The sequence below is a fragment of the Saccostrea echinata genome, unplaced genomic scaffold (genome assembly GCF_033153115.1).
Source record: "Saccostrea echinata isolate AGI-Se365-2 ecotype Australia unplaced genomic scaffold, CSIRO_AGI_Sech_v1 ptg000056l, whole genome shotgun sequence".
In the NCBI taxonomy this organism is placed as follows: domain Eukaryota; kingdom Metazoa; phylum Mollusca; class Bivalvia; order Ostreida; family Ostreidae; genus Saccostrea; species Saccostrea echinata.
Window position 1 is genome coordinate 1,349,397 of NW_026889805.1, and position 25,124 is coordinate 1,374,520.

The window sequence follows — 25,124 nt, forward strand, 5'->3', positions numbered from 1 at the left end:
TGAGGTTTGCCGTAGAGAGGCTAGCTATAAGTATTGTGTCTCGTCTGCATTGGCTGAACAGACCATCGTCCAGGCTGCTATATTCGCTGTCCGTCCTGAATAAGGCATCCTACGCTGAGTGTAGTAGTTGAAGGGCTACCACATATACTGCCCTTCCTGAATAAGGCATCCTGTCAATCATTTGTAGTTTGTCTCTGATTATTACAGTGATTCATCATTTGATTATTGTTAACCTAGATAAGATTAGGACATATTTGTATATTTCGGCAGTCCGCTAAAATCATACCAATTATTTCAATGAAATATATGGAGATAACGAACAGTATTCAAGCTCAAAAATCCATTAAACAATACAAAATAGGAGCAGAGCAAATACGACCTCCAAAACATCAGAGGTTGGATTAGGTGCCATGGAGGAGTGTCAGCATCCCCTGCCGATCGGTTACAACCTTGTCATGATCGGGAAATAACGGAAAATTCCGTCGACAATTCAGTGTGTAAATAATGGTCTAACAATTAGTATGAAAAACGTCAGTCAGCATTTGACTCAATGATAAATTTTATTTGCTGACAAATCAATAAATGTTGAAAACCCCAAATCCTGGAATTGACCAGGTACGATCCCAGTGTTTTATGTAAATACGTTAAACAAGTTCCTAAAATGGTAACATATTACAGGTAACCTTTAAAATCAGGGCATCAGGGAATCATATCCTGGCAATTTTCAAAGTTCACTTATGAATATTCAAAAAACAATACATTTGTACACTTGTCTTCTGTTCCCTGTTCTTCATCATAGTTTTGATTCATTTTCATTCTTTTTCATTACATATCTTCATTAAATATCTTCATTAAAAATTATTTCATTTCCTTATTGAGTAAAGTGTACTTTTAAAAAGGAAATCTAAAAATAATTTTATAATGTCTCACACATTTATAACAGTTACGGATAAAACCTACTCATAACGAAATTTTCCGAGAAGGAAAAAACAACAAAATAATTTCAAATAATCCACAAACGTTCACTAATTGTTTCTTATCCTATTAAGTTTATATTTGATACCAATCAAACTCTGTGAAGTATTATATTAATGGGCATGTTTTTGTGAACATCTTTCTGCAAATTGGGAAAAAGGGCGAAAATTAAGCATTTTGTTAATTTTTCTTTTCAAAAGCAGAGAAGAAAGTTCCTAAAATCAGGATCTTAAACTGTTTTGGGACGAAAAATGAATGGTGTATGTCGCGTTAGACAAGAGTTCGCTAAGTTAGGTTAAATAAAATGAAAAATTCACAGGAGAAAACTTAATGGTCGCATATGACAGGAATCTTATAAACACATATGATCGCTATGAAATTCTTGAATATAAAGAACCAGCGTCAGAAATACAAAAGAAATTCTGTGTTATTCCAGGAATTTTCTTTACGATACAAATGTGGTGTATGGCAATGATGTCTTATAAGATGATGCAACTAAAGCTACCAAGAAGTAATCTGGAATAGACACTGGATATAGGGGACTAATCTTAGTGCCAATTTTTGAACTTTCTGAAACAGAGAAAGCTGATCACAAACTATGTTTTCATTTGAAATGATATATTCTAATACAGTAAGTTGGAAACTCCTTAAGAATTTCATGACAATTTTATATTTATATAAAAGGATACCAACTTCCGCCCCAGTCTCTATTAAGTTCATTACAACATGTATTGGTAACGATCCTCTAATAAAACTAATATCCAAATAACTGTATCTCACTTCCATTCTCAATGACCATGTAGTGTAGAGCAGTGCCGCGAGAATTCCATCGGCATCGAAAGCAATTTTTTTGACTTGCCTAGAAAGCCGAGCGGTCTAGCGCTAGGAGACAGATTCCGTAGGTCGAGAGTTCAACCCCGGGCTGGGGCGGAAGTGGGTATCCTTATAAAAGTGAATTTCTTTGTGCTTTCTATATTAATATTTCTTCACTTAGGGCAGTTATGTAAGTTTAAGAGTTGTTGTAAAATGTGCTTACATATATATGTATGTATATATATATATATATATATATATATATATATATATATATATATATATATATATATATATATATATATATATATATATATATATATATATATATATATATATATATATATATATACTTTCTTTTTTGTGCAGGATGTTCTGGAACTCTTGTATACACAGAAATTGGAAAAAGACGTTTGCCTCACTTTTTCGTTAATAAAAACATTTAGTATACAGTACATCTTCAGAGATAATTTGATAATATGTTTTCATATTACTGAATCCGTTCACCAAAATGCAGGTGGATGGATAAATAGAACGTTTATCTGTAACGCAACGTCAGACCGGATTCCTATTTGTATTAACGATACACAAGAAGAAGATGCTGGACACTTCTCTACCAGAATAGGCATTTCTGACTACAGAGAAAACTTGACTTTAGCTATTGCCGGTATAGATGTGCTTATTATACTACATAAATAAATGAAAATGTATGGGGAAATAGATGTTATCAATTAAACGAATTTCTTATATGCTATATGTTCAATTGTCTAATGAATTCATTAAATCAATTGTACTTGCGAGGATTACCTAAGCCTCTTAGTATCCAGCAAAAATCCCGCGTGTCTTGCAATTATGAATTACGATATAATCATCAAGCAATTATAAGAGAACGTTTATTGGTTTGTTATTTCGAGAAAAAAATCTCGTAAATATGAGATAATAATCCCATATATATATATATATATATATATATATATATATATATATATATATATATATATATATATATATATATATATATATATATATATATATATATATATATATATTTATATATATATATTTATTTATAGTTGCTCGAACTATAAAAAGTATTGAAATCATTCGGTTTGGTAAATTGGTAAAAATGTATCAGATGAATAATTTCATCAAAAATTGTTATTGCTAAGGTATCCAAGACAAAGAAATTCTGCAGATTTTAGTAGGAAACATATAATAATGTAAGTTATTTAAGAATAAATGTCTTGGCTTTTTTATATATGAAACAACCACGGGCATCATAAAATAAATTAGTATAGGTTTTTGGAGGGGGCGTTTCTCCCTTTTACGACCTTTATCTTTTACTGTTATTTTAGTTTTAAAATGTTTATTGAAATGCCGATTTGCCCGACTTTGTGTCTTAGTCAAAACCTCCCATATCGATGCATTAAAAATTTCTTCTCAAAAGTTGACCCCACCCTCCAAACAGGGTTTATTTTTTAAATCTTGACAAACATAGGCATGGCAAAACTTAAAAATCAATTTGTTATTTTGATTTATATAATTTCCTTTCAGCTATGTACTACTTGCTTTCTCATTAATTCTGAATTCCTTTAGCATATCAACATTGTGGATATTATTTATCATATATTTTAGGAGTAGCAACATTGTCAGTAATGCCGTCATCTGATGTTCTTGTTAACCAGACAATAACGTTTGAATGTGTGTACGCAAATGGTCAATTGGGTGCTGACTTTAGTTATGGACAAAGATCCTGTATATTAGAATATTCTCTGTGTAGTGGATGTCGATTATTTACTTCATTTGAGTGTCCAAACAACCAGACCTACAGGTTATCAACAACTGTTGATTCTTCGTGGCATAAAGTAACCATGTATTGTGAGCCGGCCTTTGGAGGTCCCAAAAGTAATACCATCACGTTAAATGTTACAAGTGAGTAAAGTTAGAAGTGAGTAAGGTTAAGAGTTATTTAAAAGTTACATTTGTAAAAAGTTGGATTCTGTATTTTAAGTAGAGAATTTACTTGGCAGTATATGTAAAAATGATAAAGTCAAATTAGTGTTAAATTTTATCAAGAATTTTAAAAACCAATTCATTATCTGAAAACATTAATTTTAGGCCTTCGTGGTGAAAATGAGATACATGGTCGTTTAGAAGAAAATATATTTCATTACTGACTAAATGACAATTTAGTAAATTGTCATATAAAAGTATTCATTTCTTCTAATAATAATTACAAGCGGCTCAAAAAAATTATGTTTTCTTCTCTTATACTTTTGAATTGCGGTTATCTCATCAATTAGATGTGCAAAGATGATCTGAAGTTTCAATCTCGTCCTTCTTAAAATATCCTCATGTCGGCAATGTAAACTACATTAACACTGATGTCTAGAAACATGTGTTTGACAATAAATTGACTTTAGTTGACCTGAACCTCAGTACTGAAAAGTTGAAAAAACGTTTTTTTAAAAGAAATGATTAGTAATAATAACAAGCTAGATTTTAAAATGTTAAAGTTCATCTTCCCTATGAAAGATCCTTCTATAATTTTACCCTCCAGCCCTTATTAACTTAGTTTATCTGAATATTCATTAGTATTGAAAAAATTTGGGGTATTTTTTTTTTCAAAATAGCGTACGACATACCCCTTTCTGTATTGCACACGCAATTCTCTTTTTTATATTTTCATGTTTCATAACCATATTGGCTTTTGCTGTTTTTGAAAGCTACTTTTAAGAATAATTTTTATTTACAGTACCTGTATCCACTTTGATCCTGACCCCGTCTCAGTTAAGAGTCAATAGAGGTGAGACGATAACTCTGACCTGTCAAACAGGCTACTGTAACCCACCAGCCAAGATCACGTGGTATAAAGCAACTTCTGACGTCACCAGTCAGGCTACGTCCACAGAAGATATAAATCAAGAAGACCTGGTGAGAACGACCTCAGTATTGCGGTTCACTAGCGCGCTGGGTGATAACGGTCAACAAGTGTATTGTATAGCCAGAGACACTCAGGGACGTAGTGTAGAATCCAACAGATATACCATACACGTGAGATGTATGTACTATAAACATACGTGAACTTTGTTTATTTCTAATAATTTTATCAATATCGGTTTAGGCCCTTAGATAAGCCGAAATTACCTAACTTTACATAACTAAGCATTAAAATAGAATTAGGGATGCAAACCTTACTCTTCATTCAATTCTGAGAAAGATTTTGTCGGTGTGTTTCCTAAAAAATGAAAAATGGAAAGTGAGGGGTAGGGCGATCTGTTCTCTTCTTCCATTGTACTATCATTTAATTAACTGAATGGGCCGACAATGTAACACAGTTCTTCATGTTTGCTGTGATCTGTATATTCTCTTCAAAGGAAATGTAAGGGAAAGTAGTGGCCATTTAAATATCTAGTTTCAGATTCTGATAAAATTCTGTAAGTAGAGGTTATTTTGAAATCTACGAAGCCTTTTTAAATGAATAATTAAGAGATTGAAGAACACTGCATTTTAGAAAAAAATATTATCATAAATGTCAAAACGAATAATTTGTCTTTTCTTGGGTTGCATACTTAATTCCCAGAAAACAAAAAAAACAATTGAACATAATAACAAGTCTTTTGAATTATAAATGATATATCATCTCAAATGATCTTCTTGTATTGATAAGTTTAACATCTTTTTATATTTTGATTTTATTCAGTGAAGTTATTCTTAAGTCTTTTTGATTTCACCGAAAATTCAAAACATTTTTGATATTTCAGATGTAAAAATTTTACCGGACAGTATGTTGAAGGTAGAAGCAGGACAAATTAATATTTGGATGTACTGTTATACTGAGAATCCAGAGGATCATGCCGAGTACAGATGGACTAAGATAAATTCTAACAGTACTTCCGTAGTTTCTACTGTTCAACTTTACGTCATACAGACCGCTAACATTGAGGATGGAGGTAGATATACCTGTACAGCTACAAACTCTGTTGGAAACTCCTGCGCTTCTGTTGTTGTTTCAGTACAATGTGAGTATCTGAGTTCTACCAAAGAAAAATTGCCCATACATTGCATCTTTCATTGATAATGTTGATCATGTTGGATACACGTCTCAATTCCTGCGAATACATTGGATATTTTAGCTTTCAATATTATACCATTAAATCTACATGTAGAATGATTAAGTTGTTCAAGAGAAGAATGATAGATTATTATGTTTTAAATTAAGGAATGTATATTCTTATCCTTTTATGAAAGATACACCAATAGCGCCGGTATTGGTACATGTTGGTTGTAGGTCTAAGGAAGCGTACATTCTATGGACGTCTCCCTCCACAAACTTTATTGATAACATCCAACATACTCTTCAACTCAGCAAAAGCAAAAATGTGTATCTGAATGCATCTTATGAAAAAGTGAATAGAACAGATGATATAGAAATAAACACTTATAAAGTGACTAACCTGAAGCCTGGATTGAAGTATAAATTTAGGATTTTGACCTCAAACCGCTACGGCATCGCTCTGTCCAATAACCAAACATGCATAACAGACCCAGAAAGAATGCAGGGTATGTATATTTATCCAAATTCTTTACGTTCGGAATAATTCAACATAAAATTGGCAAACTTTTTCATAGACACAAATAAAGGATGCCATACAGAGCAGATAATTGGAGGAATACTAGGTGGCGCTGTACTTACCATTATCTTGGTGATTTCTGCCTATGCTCTATGCAAATACAGAAAAGGAAGAATTGAAGGTAAGTTACCCGCATTATTCAAAATTTTGTTTATAAATGAAAAAGCTGAAGATAACAAAGACATAAGACAGTTATGATATATTGTATTTTATTTGATTGATATCAAGGAAAGAATTGAACTTTAGTAATATTTAAGATTAATTAAGTAGATAAATTGTTGTAAATCTACTTATATCTTACAATAACTGAATATCGTAAAAAAATGTTGATTATTAATGAATATATTTAAATGAAATGTATATATCCTATTATAGATAAACACAAAGAGACCCTCAGCAGGTAAGGAATTGATATGTCTTTTGAATTCCACAAAGGTTCCTTAATTCAGCTCTTTTTCCTAACAAAAGTATTCAAAAGGTGATATTTCAAAACTCACAGATAAATTGATGGGTTAATTTACAATCTATCATTAAGTTAAATGTTGACTGACGTTTTTCATACTAATTGTTAGCCCATTATTTACACACTGAATTGTCTACGGATTTTTCAGTTTTTCCCGATCATAATAGGGAGCACACGGCCCGTGTGACCGGTCGGCAGGGGATGCTCACTCCTCCATGGCACATGAACCCGCCTTCGATGTTTTTACTGATCTGTGTTTGCTCTGCTCCCGATTTGTATTGTTTAAATGGACTATGAACTTGAAAACTGTTTATTATCTCCATTTTTCATTTGAAGAGAAATAAATTTTGGTCAATTCAAAACTCTGTTTTCTTAAATAGAAAACGTTTCTTTTATTCCTGAAGATAACGAACAGTGATGGATCTCATAATTTTTTTTAACAATGCAAATTCTGAACACGATCTCTGAAAACAGCAGAGGTGGAATCAGGTGGAGTTATCGGCCCCTGTCGACTGGTCCAATGCACCATCGGTATTGATCAAGTAGAAGGAGTATTCCGTTGTCTAAATTAGTATAAAAGCAATGGTCTAGCAGTTGATATGAAAAAAATGTAAGTAAAAAAAAGACTCAACAATAGGTTGTATTTGCAAAAGAGGTCATTATCATGGCCATAGAAATTCCGAAATGTAACCTTGAATAAGATTTATCAGTAGCCTGTTTTGGTTTAAAAATTGATCGTACTCAAATAATGCTCTATATACTATAAAAAAACGAAGTCGTCCAGTTTGTGATATAGAGTACAGTTGTTACTTCGCCATGAACTTCTATAGTCAGTAAATATCCAAACATGAAATAGAAGTGGTAGGCTCTGTGGTGTTTTTTTTATTTTATATTCACTAGAATACATCGAATATATGAATTAAAATAAAAAAAGGGGGGGCACTACATTATTGCCCGTCGGAATTCAACAGGTTGTTGGAAGATCTGGTCTTCAAAGACTATATAAATATTATCAATAAGGAACTCCAGCATCCTCTTAATATCAACTTCAGACTACTTGTGTCTGGCTAGAATCAGAATAATTTTCTAGGTAACTCATTTCAAGATATGAAACTTTCTGAGTTCCATTTTATTGAAGAAGCTGTTGATTATGAATTCAAAAACCTAGTCTTTCATTTCTTTAGGAATGGTTGCATAAAGTTTTGAAATAAAATACGTTTTGATGTCATTTGATTTGGAAAATAAATCTTGTGATTTCAAATTCTCATTAAGTTTTTTTTTGTACAAATGTGGGATACTTTTTGTAAGTGACATTATTGGTGAAAACAAAGACTTTTTAAGTCATGAAGATATTGTCAAGCTCTATGGAATAAATGTTTCTTTCCTTGATTACATGTCTTTACGAATGGCAATACCACACAAATGGAGAAAATTAGTAAGAGAAAAGCAAAAACCTGATTTTAATAGAAATACATTAACTCTTTCTATAGATGATAAGATATGTCCTATTTCAAAAATGCAATGCAAAGACTATTACTGGACTATGATAGAACACTTGATTGAGCAACCAACTTGTATCAGAAAATGGGAAACAAAATTTGATAGGAGTATTACAGAATCACATATGAAGAATATCTTTATCATTTCCTTTTGATGCAATAGTGAAACTTATTTGCAATCTTTTAATTATAAATTAATTCATAGATTTATAGCACATGGAAAACTATTATATAACATGGGTGCAAACAAATCACCATTATGCAAATCATGTAAGGAAATTGATACAATAGAACATAGGTTTTATTTTTGTGAAAATACTAAAGCATTTTGGAATGACTTTTTAAACTGGTGGAATAGTTTGAATTTACGTTTTATCCCAGATATTTCATGTCAAAATGTGATATTTGGAATTTGTACAAGTACTTACTACAAACCTCTGAATTACTGTTTACTGCTAGCAAAATACTATGTTTATAAGATTAGAAATGCACAAGAGAGTTGTGAATGTAATTTGAATTTTACTGTTTTTAGAAAAATGCTAAGGGAAAAACTATATATCCAAAAATTTCTATATTGTAGTAAGAGAAAATTAGAAGATTTTTACAATGAATGGCAAAAATTATTAGAGAATTTGGAAAACTGATTTAAAGTATTTTTATACATGATTAAGCCCAAAATCATATTCAATTATTAGACTTTTTTATTATATAAGATAGTTTTAAGTAATATTTATTATATATTCTTTCTGCAATGTTACATGTTTGTATTTTATTTTAATTTGTAAAATGTAAGAGCCAATAAAAAAAAAGTTTTTTTTTTTTTTTTTTTTTTTTTTTTTTTAATTGAGTAGTAATGAATACATTTATCTCTTTTAAAAGTAAACAAAGTGCAAATTTCAAGGATGAGGTTATCTCCCGTGAAGATCACCATTACCAGGGAATTTCAAAAACAGGTTTTGTTTGTTATATATTTGTACATATAAATCGTTGTAAACAATGTTCACTAATAGGTTGAACAAATTCGCCCGTTTTTGTAATTTGTTCGGAGAAATTAAAAAACAAAAAGATCAGCCCCTTAATGTCTTTCATCATCAATTGAATTAAATATATTACATTGTACCTTTCAATACATTTCGAATCGATACTTCACAAAAAAAATCTTTTGAATAGAATATAGTATATATTTTGAATGTACTGTTGTTACTTTTTTGGTGATAATTATGTCCTTCTTTTTTAGAAACAACTGATAATTTTTATGAAAAGATCAAAGGTAACATATAAAAGATTATGAAAAAAGATATATGTTATAAATTTATTATATATTGAATCAACTTGAAATGAATTATGACATTTCTCAATTTCAGACTCTGGTCAAGCTGAAAACAGGTATTTATAAAGATTTATATAAAGCTTTAATTAACAAATATTTTTATATTCTGGAATTCCTTTGCATATCAGAGGTATCTTATTATTACGCTTTTTAAATAGATCATATAAATTTATGTAAAATTTTACCCATACATAAGTATGCATTAAGATCATAGCACATGGTCGACATACTCCTCTCTTGCACCTGCTCCCATCTCTGTTTTAAGAGGCACGTGTTCGTGCTGCTTGTAATATGTATTGTTTAATTGGACTTTTGATAATGATCACTGTTCATTATCTTCACATTTCATTTTTGAGGTACATTAGGTGTCTTTAAAAACCCGTGTAATATATTTGAATCATAATTCAAATAATATTATGTTCTTTTAAGAGTGCAATACCTTGAATTAATTGATGTGCCAGAAGCTGTTGCGAAGAATGACAGAGCCAATACTCTTGGTAAGAAATAATAAGGATTAATTTTATTACAAGATTTTACCAAAATCAACAGCTTAAAAACTTACGACTTTTCAACTTTATACACAACCATTCCCCACGATAAATTAAAGTCCAGGCTTTTTGATATCATTCACAAATGCTTTTTCAATAAAAATGGAAGTCATAAATTAACTTACCTTGTCATTGGTCATTTGCAAAATTATTTTGTTAAAAAACATTCTGATTGTACACACAAGTACTCTGAAATTGACATTAAAAAGATGCTTGAGTTTCTGATTGACAATATATATGTGGTTTTTGGAGACCAGGTCTTCCAACAATCTATTGGATTTCCCATGGGTACCAATTGCGCCCCGTTATTAGCAGACCTTTTTTTGAATTCATATGAAGCAGAACTTCTCCAAAATCCAAACACTTGCTGTGGCTTTCAACTCGACATTTAGATATATCAACGACGTATAGTCAATTAACAATGGTTATTTCCATTCTTATGTGATACGATATATCCCGGTGAGCTTGAGATATAAGATACCACAGAGTCCGACACATCTGTTTCATATTTGGATGTTTTACTTGAAAATGACGTTAATGGTAATCTAACAACCAAGCTTTATGATAAACGTGATGACTTTTACTTTTCAATCGTCAACTTCCCTTACTTATGCAACGATATACCTTCATCACCTGCATACGGGGTTTTTATCTCTCAGTTGATTCGATACGCAAAAGCATGCTCTACGTATGTACAATTTCTAAAACGAGGTAAATTATTGACAAACAAGTTGATGAAACAAGAATATCAGCAGCCTCGTTTAAAGTCATCATTTCGCAAGTTCTATGGATGACCTTGTCAGCAATACAATTTATCATTGAGTCAAATGCTGACTGACGTTTATCATACTAAATGTTAGGACATTATTTACACACTGAATTGTCGACGGATTTTTCCGTTATCTCCCGATCATGACAAGGAGCACGCGGCGGGTGTGACCGGTAGGCAGGGGATGCTCACTCCTCCATGGCACCTGATCCCACGTCTGATGTTTTGGAGGTCCGTGTTTGCTTTGCTCCTATTTTGTATTGTTTAATGGACTTCTGAGCTTAAATACTGTTTGTTATCTCCATATATTTCATAAAGGTATTTCAAAGTTAATATAAAAAGGGCCTTCGTTTAATTAAATGTAAGGAGTAGAATTGGAAAATAATACTTGACGACATAACATACAGAGACTATTCAGGGTTGTTTTTGTAAACAGTGAATATCAATTTTTCTTTGTTTCGAAGTGAATAAAATGCTTGTCACAGATCATTTCAATTACATAATTTTGAAAATAAAAAAAAAGTTCTAAGCTTCTCATTCATAAATAGCCACAGTCGATATTTTAAGTTATTTGTATGTACATTGTTATTTTATTTTTAATTTTCTCATTACAGATAACGAGAGAGGGTACTCCAACAACAGATAGCCTGAAGGGAAAATAGCAATAAATTTCAATAACTGAAAAAAAAATGTCTAATTTGTAAGAAGGGTCATAAACAGGGTCCTATGAATCATTCCCATGAATGATCATAATTTCTTATCCTTAAATTAAAGCCTTAATTGAATCTTTTATTTAAAATTTTAATTTCTCCTCCCATCCCTCTAACTGCATGTTGCTAGTGAATCAAATTTATCTTATTTCTTCAAATCAATTTGACAGGGAAATCTTTGATAACAGAAAAAATGCTACAAATATAAAGGGTGAACTGGTGAATTAAAGGGGAACTAATTATGGCCTAAAATATTTCTATTTTACAAAGTTCAATATTTTTCCAGAGGTATGTAAAAACCTGTCTACAGCTCTAAAACTTAAAACAAATATCCTGTATGATAGGATTGGAGTAATAAAAATATCGCAGTATATGGCGTTGACCAATGTAGAATGAGCATTTTCCTATTTAGATGCATTGATTAAGAGACTCGGTAAAGTTCAGCTTTTTAAGTCAATGTGTGAGATATCTTCTTACTAGGATTTTGTTTATATCAAATTTCTGTCTTTTTATTTTAAGAAACTATGTTTATCTTTGTATACAGGAAGTTTCGATAAAAGAAATACTTCATAGCATTTCCTTGGAACGAAGCATACAATAATGTATTTAATAAATAAACATAAACCAGCTAAAAATAATAAATGAAAACAAGACAAATCTGCAATATTTGACTGTGTTTTGCATGTTTCAGTTTTGTATTAAGATACTATAGTACTCCCGATAAATTAAAGTTATGAGTACATGTGCAGATGTTCTCTTAATGGACTTTTGCGAGAAGCACTGACTTTTACAGTTGACGGCTTACTTCGACATTTAAACCTGCGTTATGTACGGTGGTACGGAATTGACGTTTTTGAAATTGTTCATACGTAGAGCATGCTTCTACGTATCAAATTAACTTAGATATATTAACCCCATATGCAGGTGATAAGGGAATATTGCTACTTAAGTAAGGAAAGTTTACGATTAAAAAGTTGAAGTCATCAAAATATTAATATCATAAAATAAATTCAAATTTATTGTGAATTATTATATACTTCTGAACAATGTCTGACATATGTTTTCAATTATAACGGATTTTTATACGTTTGATAATGAAAGCAGAAAATAAATCAAATTTAGTTTGAAATGGATTCGTACTTTACGATAGATTTAGGAGCATACGGCGGGTGTGACCGATCGGCATAGGATGCTCACTCCTCCATGGCACCTGATCCAACATCTGTTTTTGGAGGTCTTTTTTGCTCTGCTCCCTATTTGTATTGTTTTAATGGACTTTGAGCTTGAATACTGTTCGCTTTCTCCGAATTTCAAAAGATAGATTTAAGAGTTTTAATCCGCCGCACTCAAGTTGTGTCGTTCACGTCTTGTATCATTTACATCATTCCTCAAATTTTATGGTGGAAACAATGACCTTGATTACAAATACGATCCATCGTTAAGTTGAGTGTTGACTGTTTTTCATACAAGTTGTTTAGCCATTATTTTAATACTAAATTGTTTGTAGATTTTTCCGCTTGTTTGATCAGGACAATGGGCACATGGCGATGTTGACTGGTTTATAGGGAATGCTTTATCCTCCATGGAACCTGATCACATCTCTGATGTTTTTAGAGGTCAATGTTTGCTTTATTCTCAATTTGTCTTGTCCCAATTGGACTTTTCAGTTTGAATACTTTTTGTTATCTTCCTATTTGACATGCCAAAATGCTCGAATTTCAATTTAAGAGTTATCCTTTGTAAGTGTATCACTTCTCCACTTAGCATATCTACGTCTAACTTTGTCAAACTATGTATATCCATAAAATATTTTAATAAATATAATATAAAAAAAATCCCATATGATTACAGTAAATTGTTCACTTCAGGAAACATAATCTTTAATTGCAAATAGACTAACTGTTTCATAACATTCAGACACCTTCATCAGTAAGGTATAAAGGGGTAAAAGTTCAAATAATTTTGCTTGAATTTCTTTTTCTCATGCAGATAATTAAATAAGAATATCAATAAAAGCAACGAAGCAACGAGCACCCGACTGCTATCAAAATCTATTTGAAAACGACCTAAAACCATCGTTTGCCTCATCCCTCAAGGCAAAATGCAATGGTTCTAACTCCAAAGATTTATTAAAGCAGTTGTTATCGGCACATACAAAATATTTGATGATGGAAATACCATTAATCATACCTGAAGTAAGGATACCCTTTCGAAAAGCGTGTGTAACCTCATCTACAGCTCCAGTCACATTGACAGATGAGGAAATATTTGTGTGTCAGATTATAAAGGTTGCTGGGTGCAAGTAATATATTTACATTTTTATCACAGACTGCAATCTGCAGTTATGTTGTTTTGGAAATATGCTATCCATATTACACCCCTGATTCCCATTCCATTTTGTTTGTAATTGTATTTATAAGGTTCGCTCAAGCTAAGTAATCATCTATAATGTTTGTAGATCTACGAGATCTAGATTGCCTATTAAAACCAAAATACAAAAATTGGAGTTGTTTAACATTACTTGCACGAGATAAAACTTCCTATCGAAATTTACATGCCTTGTATGTTTCCCATAATGTTATAGCCTATTTAAAAATATCCTTGCAAAGATGCTTATATTGAAAGCAATTTGAAAAAAGTCCAGGTATAACAGTAAAATCTATTAATAGTTTGTCCGATATTAACGATGGAGCGTTTTTCCCTGGGTTATTGTAACAATAAACGTGAGAATCAAATGCTTTTTGCTTTATTTCCTCACATGTAATTTGGACGTCTGGACGAAGGAGTGGAACTAATGACACATGTAAACACCTCCTAACAGCATCAATCCACTGCTGACCTTCAATTGAAAACATATTGGCATGTTTTTCAAATAATTTGCAAAATTTGTTACCGTAGTTTATTGCATATGACGTTTGTTGTCTTTGTTTGCAAGGGTATTGTCTCTATTGTGACAAAAAATGAGAATATTTAAACATTTAAAATACAAATTCAAAAGAATGAGAAGCATCACATTAATTTTGAAACCTATTACCTCCAAGCAGTCCAAGTACCATTTGCAGTCTTTACCTGATGGGCTGTAGCAATGACTCGGAAGTTGAATTTGGTTTGAAGTTGGGATTTGAGTTTGTTGTGGGGTATCAACTCCACATTCCCACTCATCACGAACATCCCCTAGAAATGTACATAAAAATATCGGTTTTTTTATTTATTTTTTCTGCAACGATTGCAACCGTAATACCCCTATAACAAAAACTGAAATGTAAAGTATGCATATGGTAATTATGCTCAAAAGTTCAATGAAACAATACAAATTATAAGCATAGCAAACATGGACCTATCTATCTCTAGAAAAACATCGAAATATGAAGCAGATGTGTTAGACTGAGTTGTCTTATATTTCGAGTTCAATGGAATTCATTGAATTAACGTGTGACTGAAAATATATTCTGTCATTCGATATATCTTAATGTCGAATGGAAGGCAAGAGCAACAGAATTCTTCTCTTTGTGTAGAAGTTTCTGGATAAATAATGCTTCAAAAGAAGCATAAAAATAGATCTGAGAATAATGGGGTACATTATATATCCATGGGAATTCAAACAGATTGTTGGAAAACCTGGTTTCAAAAGACTACATAGAGATTGTCAATAAGAAAATCAAGCATCTTTTTAATATCAACTTCAGATTACTTGTGTGTAGAATAAGAATGGTTTTTCACAAAGTATCTTTGTAGATGACCAATGGAATGGTAGGAAAAATTGCAAGTTCTTTCTTATTAAGAAGTAGTTTTCTATTATGTCAAATACCATAGAAAAAAGTTTATAAAGTGTTCAAATGACATACCTTATGCTATTGTTTTTGGATAGATTTGATGAATTCAATTTTCGTAAAAAGTTCTATGGCGTTCTTAAGTATCCACATTTGATTAAAAGAATTTCTCGAATAAACTGTTTCACAGTACAAAAAAATATATACGGATTAACAAATCTCTCCCGAGAAACATTACGTGTGCTGGTCTAAAATGCCGTCTCTTCCATTATGGTCAAGTTACCAACTCCCCAAAGCTTCAGTGCTATAATTGTGGGGAATTTGGACACAGAGCTCAGCAATGCAACAGTGAAAAGGCCTGCAGAGTATGTCGCAAACCTGGTCATGAACCAGGATCTCCGGACTGCCAACATTACAAAGAGACTGAATATGTTGTTGCATTCCAAGGAAAAGAAAATCCCATTTCAAACTTTTTCCCTTGCGACTTTAAAGTCTTTGGCGAGCACCACCAGTCAGCCGAGCATGCTTATCAGTGAACAAAAGCGCTACGTGCAGGTAATTTAGATGCAGCTGAGAAGGTAAGAAACGCTCCCACAGCACTTGATGCTAAAAAGATAGGAAATTCCATAAAGGACCCGGAGGGTTGGACCGAGCAAAAACTGGAAATAATGGAGGAAATCGTGTCTGCAAAAGCTGAACAAGTAACTTTCATGCGAGAAAAACGTGAAGCCTCTAATGCTAATACGATTTTTGCCGAGTCCACTGTTGACGTGTACTGGGGTACAGGCTTGGATACCATCGGCACAACTCAAACAGAACCATCAAAATGGCCAGGTGAAAACAAACTTGAAGTCATCGTCCAAAAAATTGCTGCCAAATATACTAGAAAACTCAGGAGCGCCTCCGTGCCTAGGAAAGGCTCTCAAAGCGAGGACAGTCAAAAGAAACTTGATACATTTACCCGAGATTTGAAAAAAATAAAAATGAAAAAGAATCTGCTACAAAATGATGTGAATTATCAATCTCCTGGAATAAAAACTCTTTATCATTCCTCTCCTTAAATGTGAGAGGCCTAAATACTTATAAAAGGAGAGTAACGCTTTTTGAGTGGTTGAAAGATTCCAATTTTGATATACTCCTTTTACAAGAAACACATTTTGTTAAAGAACATGAATTTATATACAATTCCCGATGGTTTGGAAACAAACTTCATTGCTTTTCTGACTCCGTATATAGTAGGGGCGTTTCAATTTTTTTTTTTCAAGCAAAACCTTTCTGTTGAAAAATTAAATTACCACCAGTCTCTTGATGGAAGAAGATTATTGGTTAACTTGAAATATAATGAAAAAATTATTACAATTGTAAATGTATATGCACCTAACGCTGAACACTCTAGAATTGCATTTTTTAAAAGATTATTATCTTGGGTAAGTCAATATGCTATGAATATAGAAGGGCTCGTTGTTTGTGGTGACTTTAATTGTCAATTAGACTGTAATCAAAATGATAAAAGTGTTTAGAATTTCAGAAAATTTTTGAAATATTTTGATCTAAATGACTGCTGGATTTCCAGCGGAAAAACAAGTATAAATGATTTAACGTGATGTGATGGAGAGGGCATTCCCAAAAGCAGAATAGATTATGTTTTTATTAATGATAATATGTTTTCCCACTTTGTAATATTACTTTGCGTAGAGCACCTAGTGTTGAAGGGATACGTATGAGCGATCATTTGGGCTTAGGTTTTGATCTCAGTACTTCTGAAAATTTACGAGGTAGTGGTTACTGGAAGTTAAATAACTCATTATTAACTAAAGAAAAATTTTGTGAAAAATTAAGAAAACATATAAGTGACGAAAAAGAAGAATTAAAACAGTTAAACGATCCAAAAGTAAGATGGTAACGAATGAAAATATCCATTAAAGACTTCTGTATGTCTTTATTAAAAGATAAAGCTAATAATAAAAAAAGCGTAACAAATTTATAGAAACTCAATTAAAACTACTAGATTTAAAACATTATACTGAAATAAATACGAGGTACAAACGACAACTTGAAGAAGAAAGAGATAATTATTATGCTCAGAAGTGTAATGGAGCTTTTGTACGATCTGGAGCTTTGTGGATAGAAAAGGGTGAGAAAAGTAACTCTTATTTTTTAGGTCTTGAAAAAAAAAGCAGCAAGTAAATAATGCAATAACTAAAATCAAGGATGATAATGAGTCTGTTATCAGTGACAATGATAATATTATGAAATGTTTGTTAACATTTCATAGTTCATTATACACTAGTAAAAAGATTTCTGATAATGAAATAGAAAACTATTCAAAATATGTTAACTGCAAAAAGGTTACAAAGGCCGAGAAAGAGTTATGTGACATGTTGCCAACAAAATTAGAATGTGAAGAAGCTGTTCTTAAAATGAAAAAATAACAAATCCCCTGGTCAAGATGGCTTAACAGCAGCATTCTATAAGGTTTTTTTGGCATGATATAAAGGAAATATTCTTTTCCTCTTTACTTAAAAGTATTGATGATGGTATTTTGCCTTTTTCGCAAAGATATGCTGTGATATCCCTGATATATAAAAAAGGAGAGAAAGAAAACCTTAAGAACTATAGACCAATTAGTCTTACAAACGTTGATTACAGAATTTTTGCTCATGTTCTAGCTAATCGTTTGCAAAAAGGTGCTTGTAGAATAATTAGTAGTGAACAAAGGGCTTATATTAAAGGTTGATACATTATAGAGAACGCGAGAATAATATTAGACATATCTGAATATTGTAACAATAATGATATTGATGGTATTTTGCTCTTTCTCGATTTTGAAAAAGCTTTCGATTCTGTTGAATATAACTTCATGTACAAAACTCTAGAAAAATTTAATTTTGGTGAAAATGTTATCAAAATGATAAAAACATTATATTTTAAACCAACTTTTAAAGTAAAAAACAATGACTGGATGTCAAAATCATGTGAAATGCAAAGAGGGATTAGACAAGGCTGTCCTGTGTCAGCACTTTTATTTATTTTCGTGCTAGAAATACTAGCAGTTCAGCTTAAAAATAATGAAGAAATCATCGGTTTATCGCCAGGTGATAATGGAAATTTAAAAATCGTACAACATGCCGATGATTGCACTTATTTATTGAAAGACACTTATTCACTGAAAAAAAGCTTTAGAAACAATACGTGAATTTAGCAAAGTCGCAGGCCCGAAATTGAATATGGACAAAACAGAATGTTTATTGACAGGAAAATATTTTGTTTGAAATGTATTTAAATGAAAAATATATTTTTGGTGTTAGAATTGCTAAAAGTCATGTAAAATCATTAGGTGTATATCTTGGTCATGATAAGGATATCTGTTATGATATGAATTGGACAAATAAATTAGAGAAACTTGAAAGAATACTGAGTGTTTGGAGAAGGCGAAACTTAACGATCTTCGGAAAATGTACCATAATAAATACACTAGCATTATCTAAATTGGTATATAATGCCTTAATTTTGTCAAATTCAAAAAATGATTTCTTTAAAAATGTATCAAAACTTGTATTTAATTCCCTATGAAAGAAAAAAAGATAGGATAAAGAGAAATACGCTAATTGATAAAGTTGACCAAGGTGGAATAGGTATTGTTGATATAGAGAGTAAATTTACCGCAGCTAAGGCTTCTTGGATAAAGCGAATACTAGATAAAAGAAGTATAATATATAAAATGTTGAATAATATTCTAAATCTTGAAACCTATCAGTTAATGATATTGTTAAAACAAGTGTTATAACTTTGAAAATACTGCTTTTTTAAGATGCTAAGAATACCACTTTCCTATGGTGAAGTTCTTTCTGCTTTCAATAAATGTAAAAAAAAAGTTAATCAAATTTGTGCTTTAAAGAGAGACTAATACTTATCGGAATTCATTTGGAACAATAATCTGTTTCAGTATGATTCTAAACCTCTTTGTTTTGAAAACTGGAAAAAAAATATAAAATGAAATGTAGATTTCAAAAAGAAAACATGTATATAGAAGTTTTTCGAAATAAGATAAAAAATTGTCTTTGTTTACAAAACGTGACTCTAAGGAAAGCACATATAATTAATGATAATCTGTATCTAAAAGTAGGCAATTATTTGTGATTTTGATTTATAAATTTCTATGCAATGTATGTATTATGATTTTCTGTACATTGAATTATTTATGTACCATGTTTTAATAAAAGAAAAAAAAATTCTTCAAAATCAGAGTTACATAGTAGTCTTTTCAGGTTCTTTGGTTGACGTCTACTTGAGATAAATAGTACGTTTTCATAAATTGGCTTTGTTGTTTGGTCCTCTTTGAGAATGGTGTTCAGTTGGTTAACAATGGAGTTGATGTTCTGATTCTGAGGATTATGAGTATGTTCAAAGGGAATAATATTCTCGTTATCCTCACTTCCTTTGGTTAAAAGTAATTCTGATCTTTCATGTTCCTTGGCTTTAAGTATTCCATTATCAATAAGTTGGACTGGATATTTCTGTTTTAAAAGATAGGTTTTAAGTTCACATAAACGAATGTCCCTTGTATCTTTTTCACTGACAAAGTATATACGGCGTAGCCATATATGGCGTATATACGTCTGGCGAGGTTATAATGAATGGATGTTTTGGTATGATGAGGATGACAAGAACCAAAATGTAAGTATTGGTGTGTATCCATCACTTTGTAATATATATCAGTAATGATCATTGTGTCCTTTTTAATAACGAGAACATCTAGGAATGGTAATTGATTTTCACTGGTATCTATTGTAAATTTGATTTTGGCATTCAACTCATTTAATATTTTATGGAAGACTTCTAATTTTTCGACACTTTCATCCCATAAAATAAAGCAGTCATCTAGGAATCTTTCCCATTTAGATTTAAGACTGTTGGCTATATCTTCTCCCCATAAGGTTATGAGTTGTTGGTGAAGTTTGTATTTTAAGTAGCCTAGGGTAAATGTTGCGTATGTTGGCGCAACATTTGTTCCCATGGCAGTTCCTTTAATTTGTAAAAAATGACTATTACCAAAGGCAATCGTATTATTTTGAAGTACTAATTTCAATCCTTGAAGGAAAATTCCTGTGGGAAGCGATCATGAAGAAGGTAAGAGTATTTTTCTGTCCAGAATTTTTTCGCTTCTATTCCAAGTTCCGCTGGAGTGTTAGTATACAAATTAACAACATCAAACGTAACTAATTTAGTATTATCCTTTACGATGTCTGGTAAATGATTCAGGAAGTCAAGATCATCTCTAATGAAACTTGGTACTTTTTCACAAAATGGCTTCAGCAATACATGTATATCTAATAAATGGCTCAGTCTTTGGGTAGACGAGTTCGGACCTCCAACAATAGGTCGAAAAGATAAATCCTGTGGATTAAGGCAGGTAATACATTCAGAATTCTGAGATTCTATTGCGTTCTTAAACTCCTCCCCCTTTTTAAAAAGTTTAAAAATGTCAACATCAAATTTACAATAGATACCAGTGAAAATCAATTACCATTCCTAGATGTTCTCGTTATTAAAAAGGACACAATGATCATTACTGATATATATTACAAAGTGACGGATACACACCAATACTTACATTTTGGTTCTTGTCATCCTCATCATACCAAAACATCCATTCCTTATAACCTCGCCAGACGTATATGCGCCATTATCAGTTAAAAAGATACAAGGGACATTCGTTTATGTGAACTTAAAACCTATCTTTTAAAACAGAAATATCCAGTCCAACTTATTGATAATGGAATACTTTAAGCCAAGGAACATGAAAGATCAGAATTACTTTTAACCAAAGGAAGTGAGGATAACGAGAATATTATTCCCTTTGAACATACTCATAATCCTCAGAATCAGAACATCAACTCCATTGTTAACCAACTGAACACCATTCTCAAAGAGGACCAAACAACAAAGCCAATTTATGAAACGTACTATTTATCTCAAGTAGACGTCAACCAAAGAACCTGAAAAGACTACTATGTAACTCTAATTTTGAGGAAAACTATTCAGTGACTAAATGTAAAAATCCTCGATGTGGACCCTGCGACCATCTAACTGAAGGAACTTGTTATAACTTTAACGGCCGAAGATTTACAGTGAACGCCAATATGTCGTGTGACACACAAAATGTTTTATATATTATAACCTGTCCAGGATGTAGTGAATATTATATTTGTAAGACCAGTAACACTCTCCGTACCCGGGTTCGTATTCACAAACAGCATATCAACACACCAGAATACAGGCAGATACCACTTAGTGAACATTTAGACGTGTGTGGACAAATTTCCTTTTTATAAAGTAACAGGAGGAAATGATATTTGTAGACGTCAAAAAGAAAAACATATTATTTGTACGTTGAAACGAAGCTTAACAATCTGATTTAATATATATATCAATTTAATTATGTATGCATATGTATATCTGTATTTTTATTGAAGTTTTCCCGAACCTTTTTCCTGAACGAAAAGAGCAATTGACTATGACGTCATAGTACATTTGACTTCACAATTACGACGTCATATACTGCGCGTATCATTGTGTAACATTACTATGTAACTACTGTTGTTTATTTTGTAAAGCTTCTGAAGATAGAATGAAAGGGTTTACTGACTCCCAGTTGATTGGACACACAGTTCATGTTCCATGTACGAAAAATTTCGAATACGAGACAGGCTACTAACAAATAAGTTGATCATACAAGGATACCAACAATCTCGTTTAAAGTCAACATTTCGTAAATTATATGGTCCATAAACTGACCTTGAGCTGATCTTACGAAATTTTAAAATGCTAAAGAAAAGACACAATTCCCGGGCAATTTTCCACACGCCATGAACTATATTTTGAACGTCGTCAGTGTTGCACCGACAGCTATTATATAAAATCAGTTTGACTGAGAGAAAAATGCTATTTATAGAGATATTTTATTAATTTTTTTCATGAAGCACGCAAAAGATATTGATTATGATGCATGCAAGTTTGTTAATGTTCGCGTTTTTTCTGGGATAGCCATCGTATTATTCTTACCTTCAACAATTTCATAGCTTTCCATCATGCATTGGTAATAACAGTAAGTTGCAGAGTGGTCTCGACTAATAGCGTTTTTCTTGAGACCGTCTGAATGGATTCATTTGTCGGACAAGTAGCCCGTTGGTACTTTGAATAATATTGGTCAAAAAGCACACATTCAGAAGAACCTGCTGGTCCATAGTTTTGATCACATGAACCGGTCACTAACTGTAGGTGAATAATAATAATAATGAACAGGCATCCTAAGACCTTAGCTCCCATTTTTAAAGGTTTTATACTGTTCAATATGTTATCTATAGTGGATTTATAATATGTGTCAAGAGCTGTCATCGAGAAACAGAAAAATAGATTTGTGATAAAACATTAAACTTTGTACTATTGCCTCTTCATATAGTTGTTCCTATCGTAAAGATACATTTCTTTAGTCTGTTAAACAGAAAGTCCAAAATTAAAAGTGACGCAGGTCTTGATTTTTTAAAGAAAAAACACTAATAAGTTTATATATATATATATATATATATATATATATATATATATATATATATATATATATATATATATATATATATATATATATATATATATATATATATATATATATATATATATATCCCAGTGAGCTTGAAATAAAAGATACCACAGAGTCTGATACAATTGTACCATTACCATTGACGTGTTTTTAATAGATAAAGACGTTAATGGTAATGGTACAACAAAGTTTTATGATAAATATGGTGTCGTTAACTTTTCAATTGTCAACTTCCCTTATTTCTCTCACTTATGCAGCAATATACCCCTGTCACCTGCATATGGGATGTATATCTCTCAAATTGATTCGATTAAACATGCTCTACGTATGAACAACTTCTAAAACGAGGTTAGTTATTGACAAACAAGTTGATGACACAAGAATATCAACAGTCTCGTTTAAAGTCATCATTTCGTAAGTTCTATGGTCGACAGTGTAGTTGTCAGCAAGTACTATCTATCATTAGGTCAAATGCTGACTAATGTTGTTATTATTTACACACTGAATTGTCGACAGATTTTTCAGTTATTTCCCGATCATGACAAGGAACACATGGCGGGTGTGACCGGTCGGCAGGGGATGCTCACACCTCCATGGCACCTGATCCCACCTCTGATGTTTTTGGTGGTCCGTGTTTGCTCTGCGTCCGATGTGTATTGTTTTAATGGACTTTGAGCTTGAACACTTATCGTTATCTCCATATTTCATGACGTACATTTCTACTGATATTATACAGTGGTAAAAACTGAAACGGAACGTAACTTTTCTGTTCACCATGTCTCCAGGTGTTAGTCAGTTCCTAGACACACTTCCGTGAATAATTCATCTCATCTCGCTGTAGTCTCGCTAAATCTCACTAGAGCTACTGCGAACTCCTCGGGTATTTTAATTTGCAGAACACCGAAAAATGAAAGGTTCCAAATACATTAGTAAGGGTGATAAAAATGTGAACAAAAGTCACGTAAAATAAACAGCATGAACACATGTCGCCCATTCCACGCCCGTGACAAGAAAGCAATCAGGAGTAACAAATGCAATGGGTATATCTAAGCGCTGATAACTTGGATCGTATTCATTAGGTCTTTCCACCTTTCTGTGGAAAGACCTCTTGAAATGCTTATGTTTATTATTATTATTATTATTTTTCTTCCCGGACTTTTGAAACCGCAAGACTTATCGAAAAACTTTATAGTTCATGACACTGGATATTAAAAGTTATTCCGAAAAACGACCCCCCGTGTTTGACCTATGACCTCTTACAAAGTTATTGCCCCTTTCGCAAGAACAGCTTGTTATCGCTACTCCTTCGAAACCATAAACCGTAGAGATACAGAACCTTCACCAATGTCTTTGACTACTTGAGAGGACCTTTCAATCTATTCATTGCGAAATGATTTGTCGATCCCTTCAATGAGTTATTGCCCCTGAAAGTTTATGAAGTTTACGTATAATGAAAAATTTTCAAAACGATAAGTCGTAGAGACATGGAACCAACTGCATTAGAATCTTTGACCTCAGACCTTAAAATTTTTGTCAAGGTCAAAGGTCAAGGTCATGCAAAACATGAGAAATTAAGCTCTTTTTATATCTCTTTTGTCTTTCAACCTATACTATATATCTTTACATCTTTGATATGTCCTCTTAAAACTATTTCACAGATTTTATACATGTCCCCTAAGATTAATCCCTTTAAAAGTTATTGCCCCTTTCACTAAAAACCTTGTTATCGCTACTCCTTCGAAACCGTAAACTGCACAGACACCAAACCTTCACTAATGTCTTAAGGGTCTTTAGACACAACTTCAATCTATTCAGTGTGAAAGGATCTGATGATCCCTTATATGAGTTATCGCCCTTTAACGTCTTTGCGATTATTATTAATCCTTATAACTTTAAAACTAAAAGTCGTAGAAGCATGGGGTCGAGTGCAATGTGACCCTTGACCTTTGACCTTTAATATTTGTTCAAGGTCAAAGGTCAAGATCATTTCAAAATTTTTTAAATTTTCATTTTTTC

At 32.0% G+C, this 25,124-nt stretch overlaps 1 pseudogene; it reads left to right on the forward strand.

Moving 5' to 3' along the window:
* Nucleotides 1–582: 582 nt before the first annotated feature.
* LOC133173495 (hemicentin-1-like) overlaps nt 583–25,124 on the forward strand; it is a 60,192-nt pseudogene continuing 35,650 nt past the window's right edge.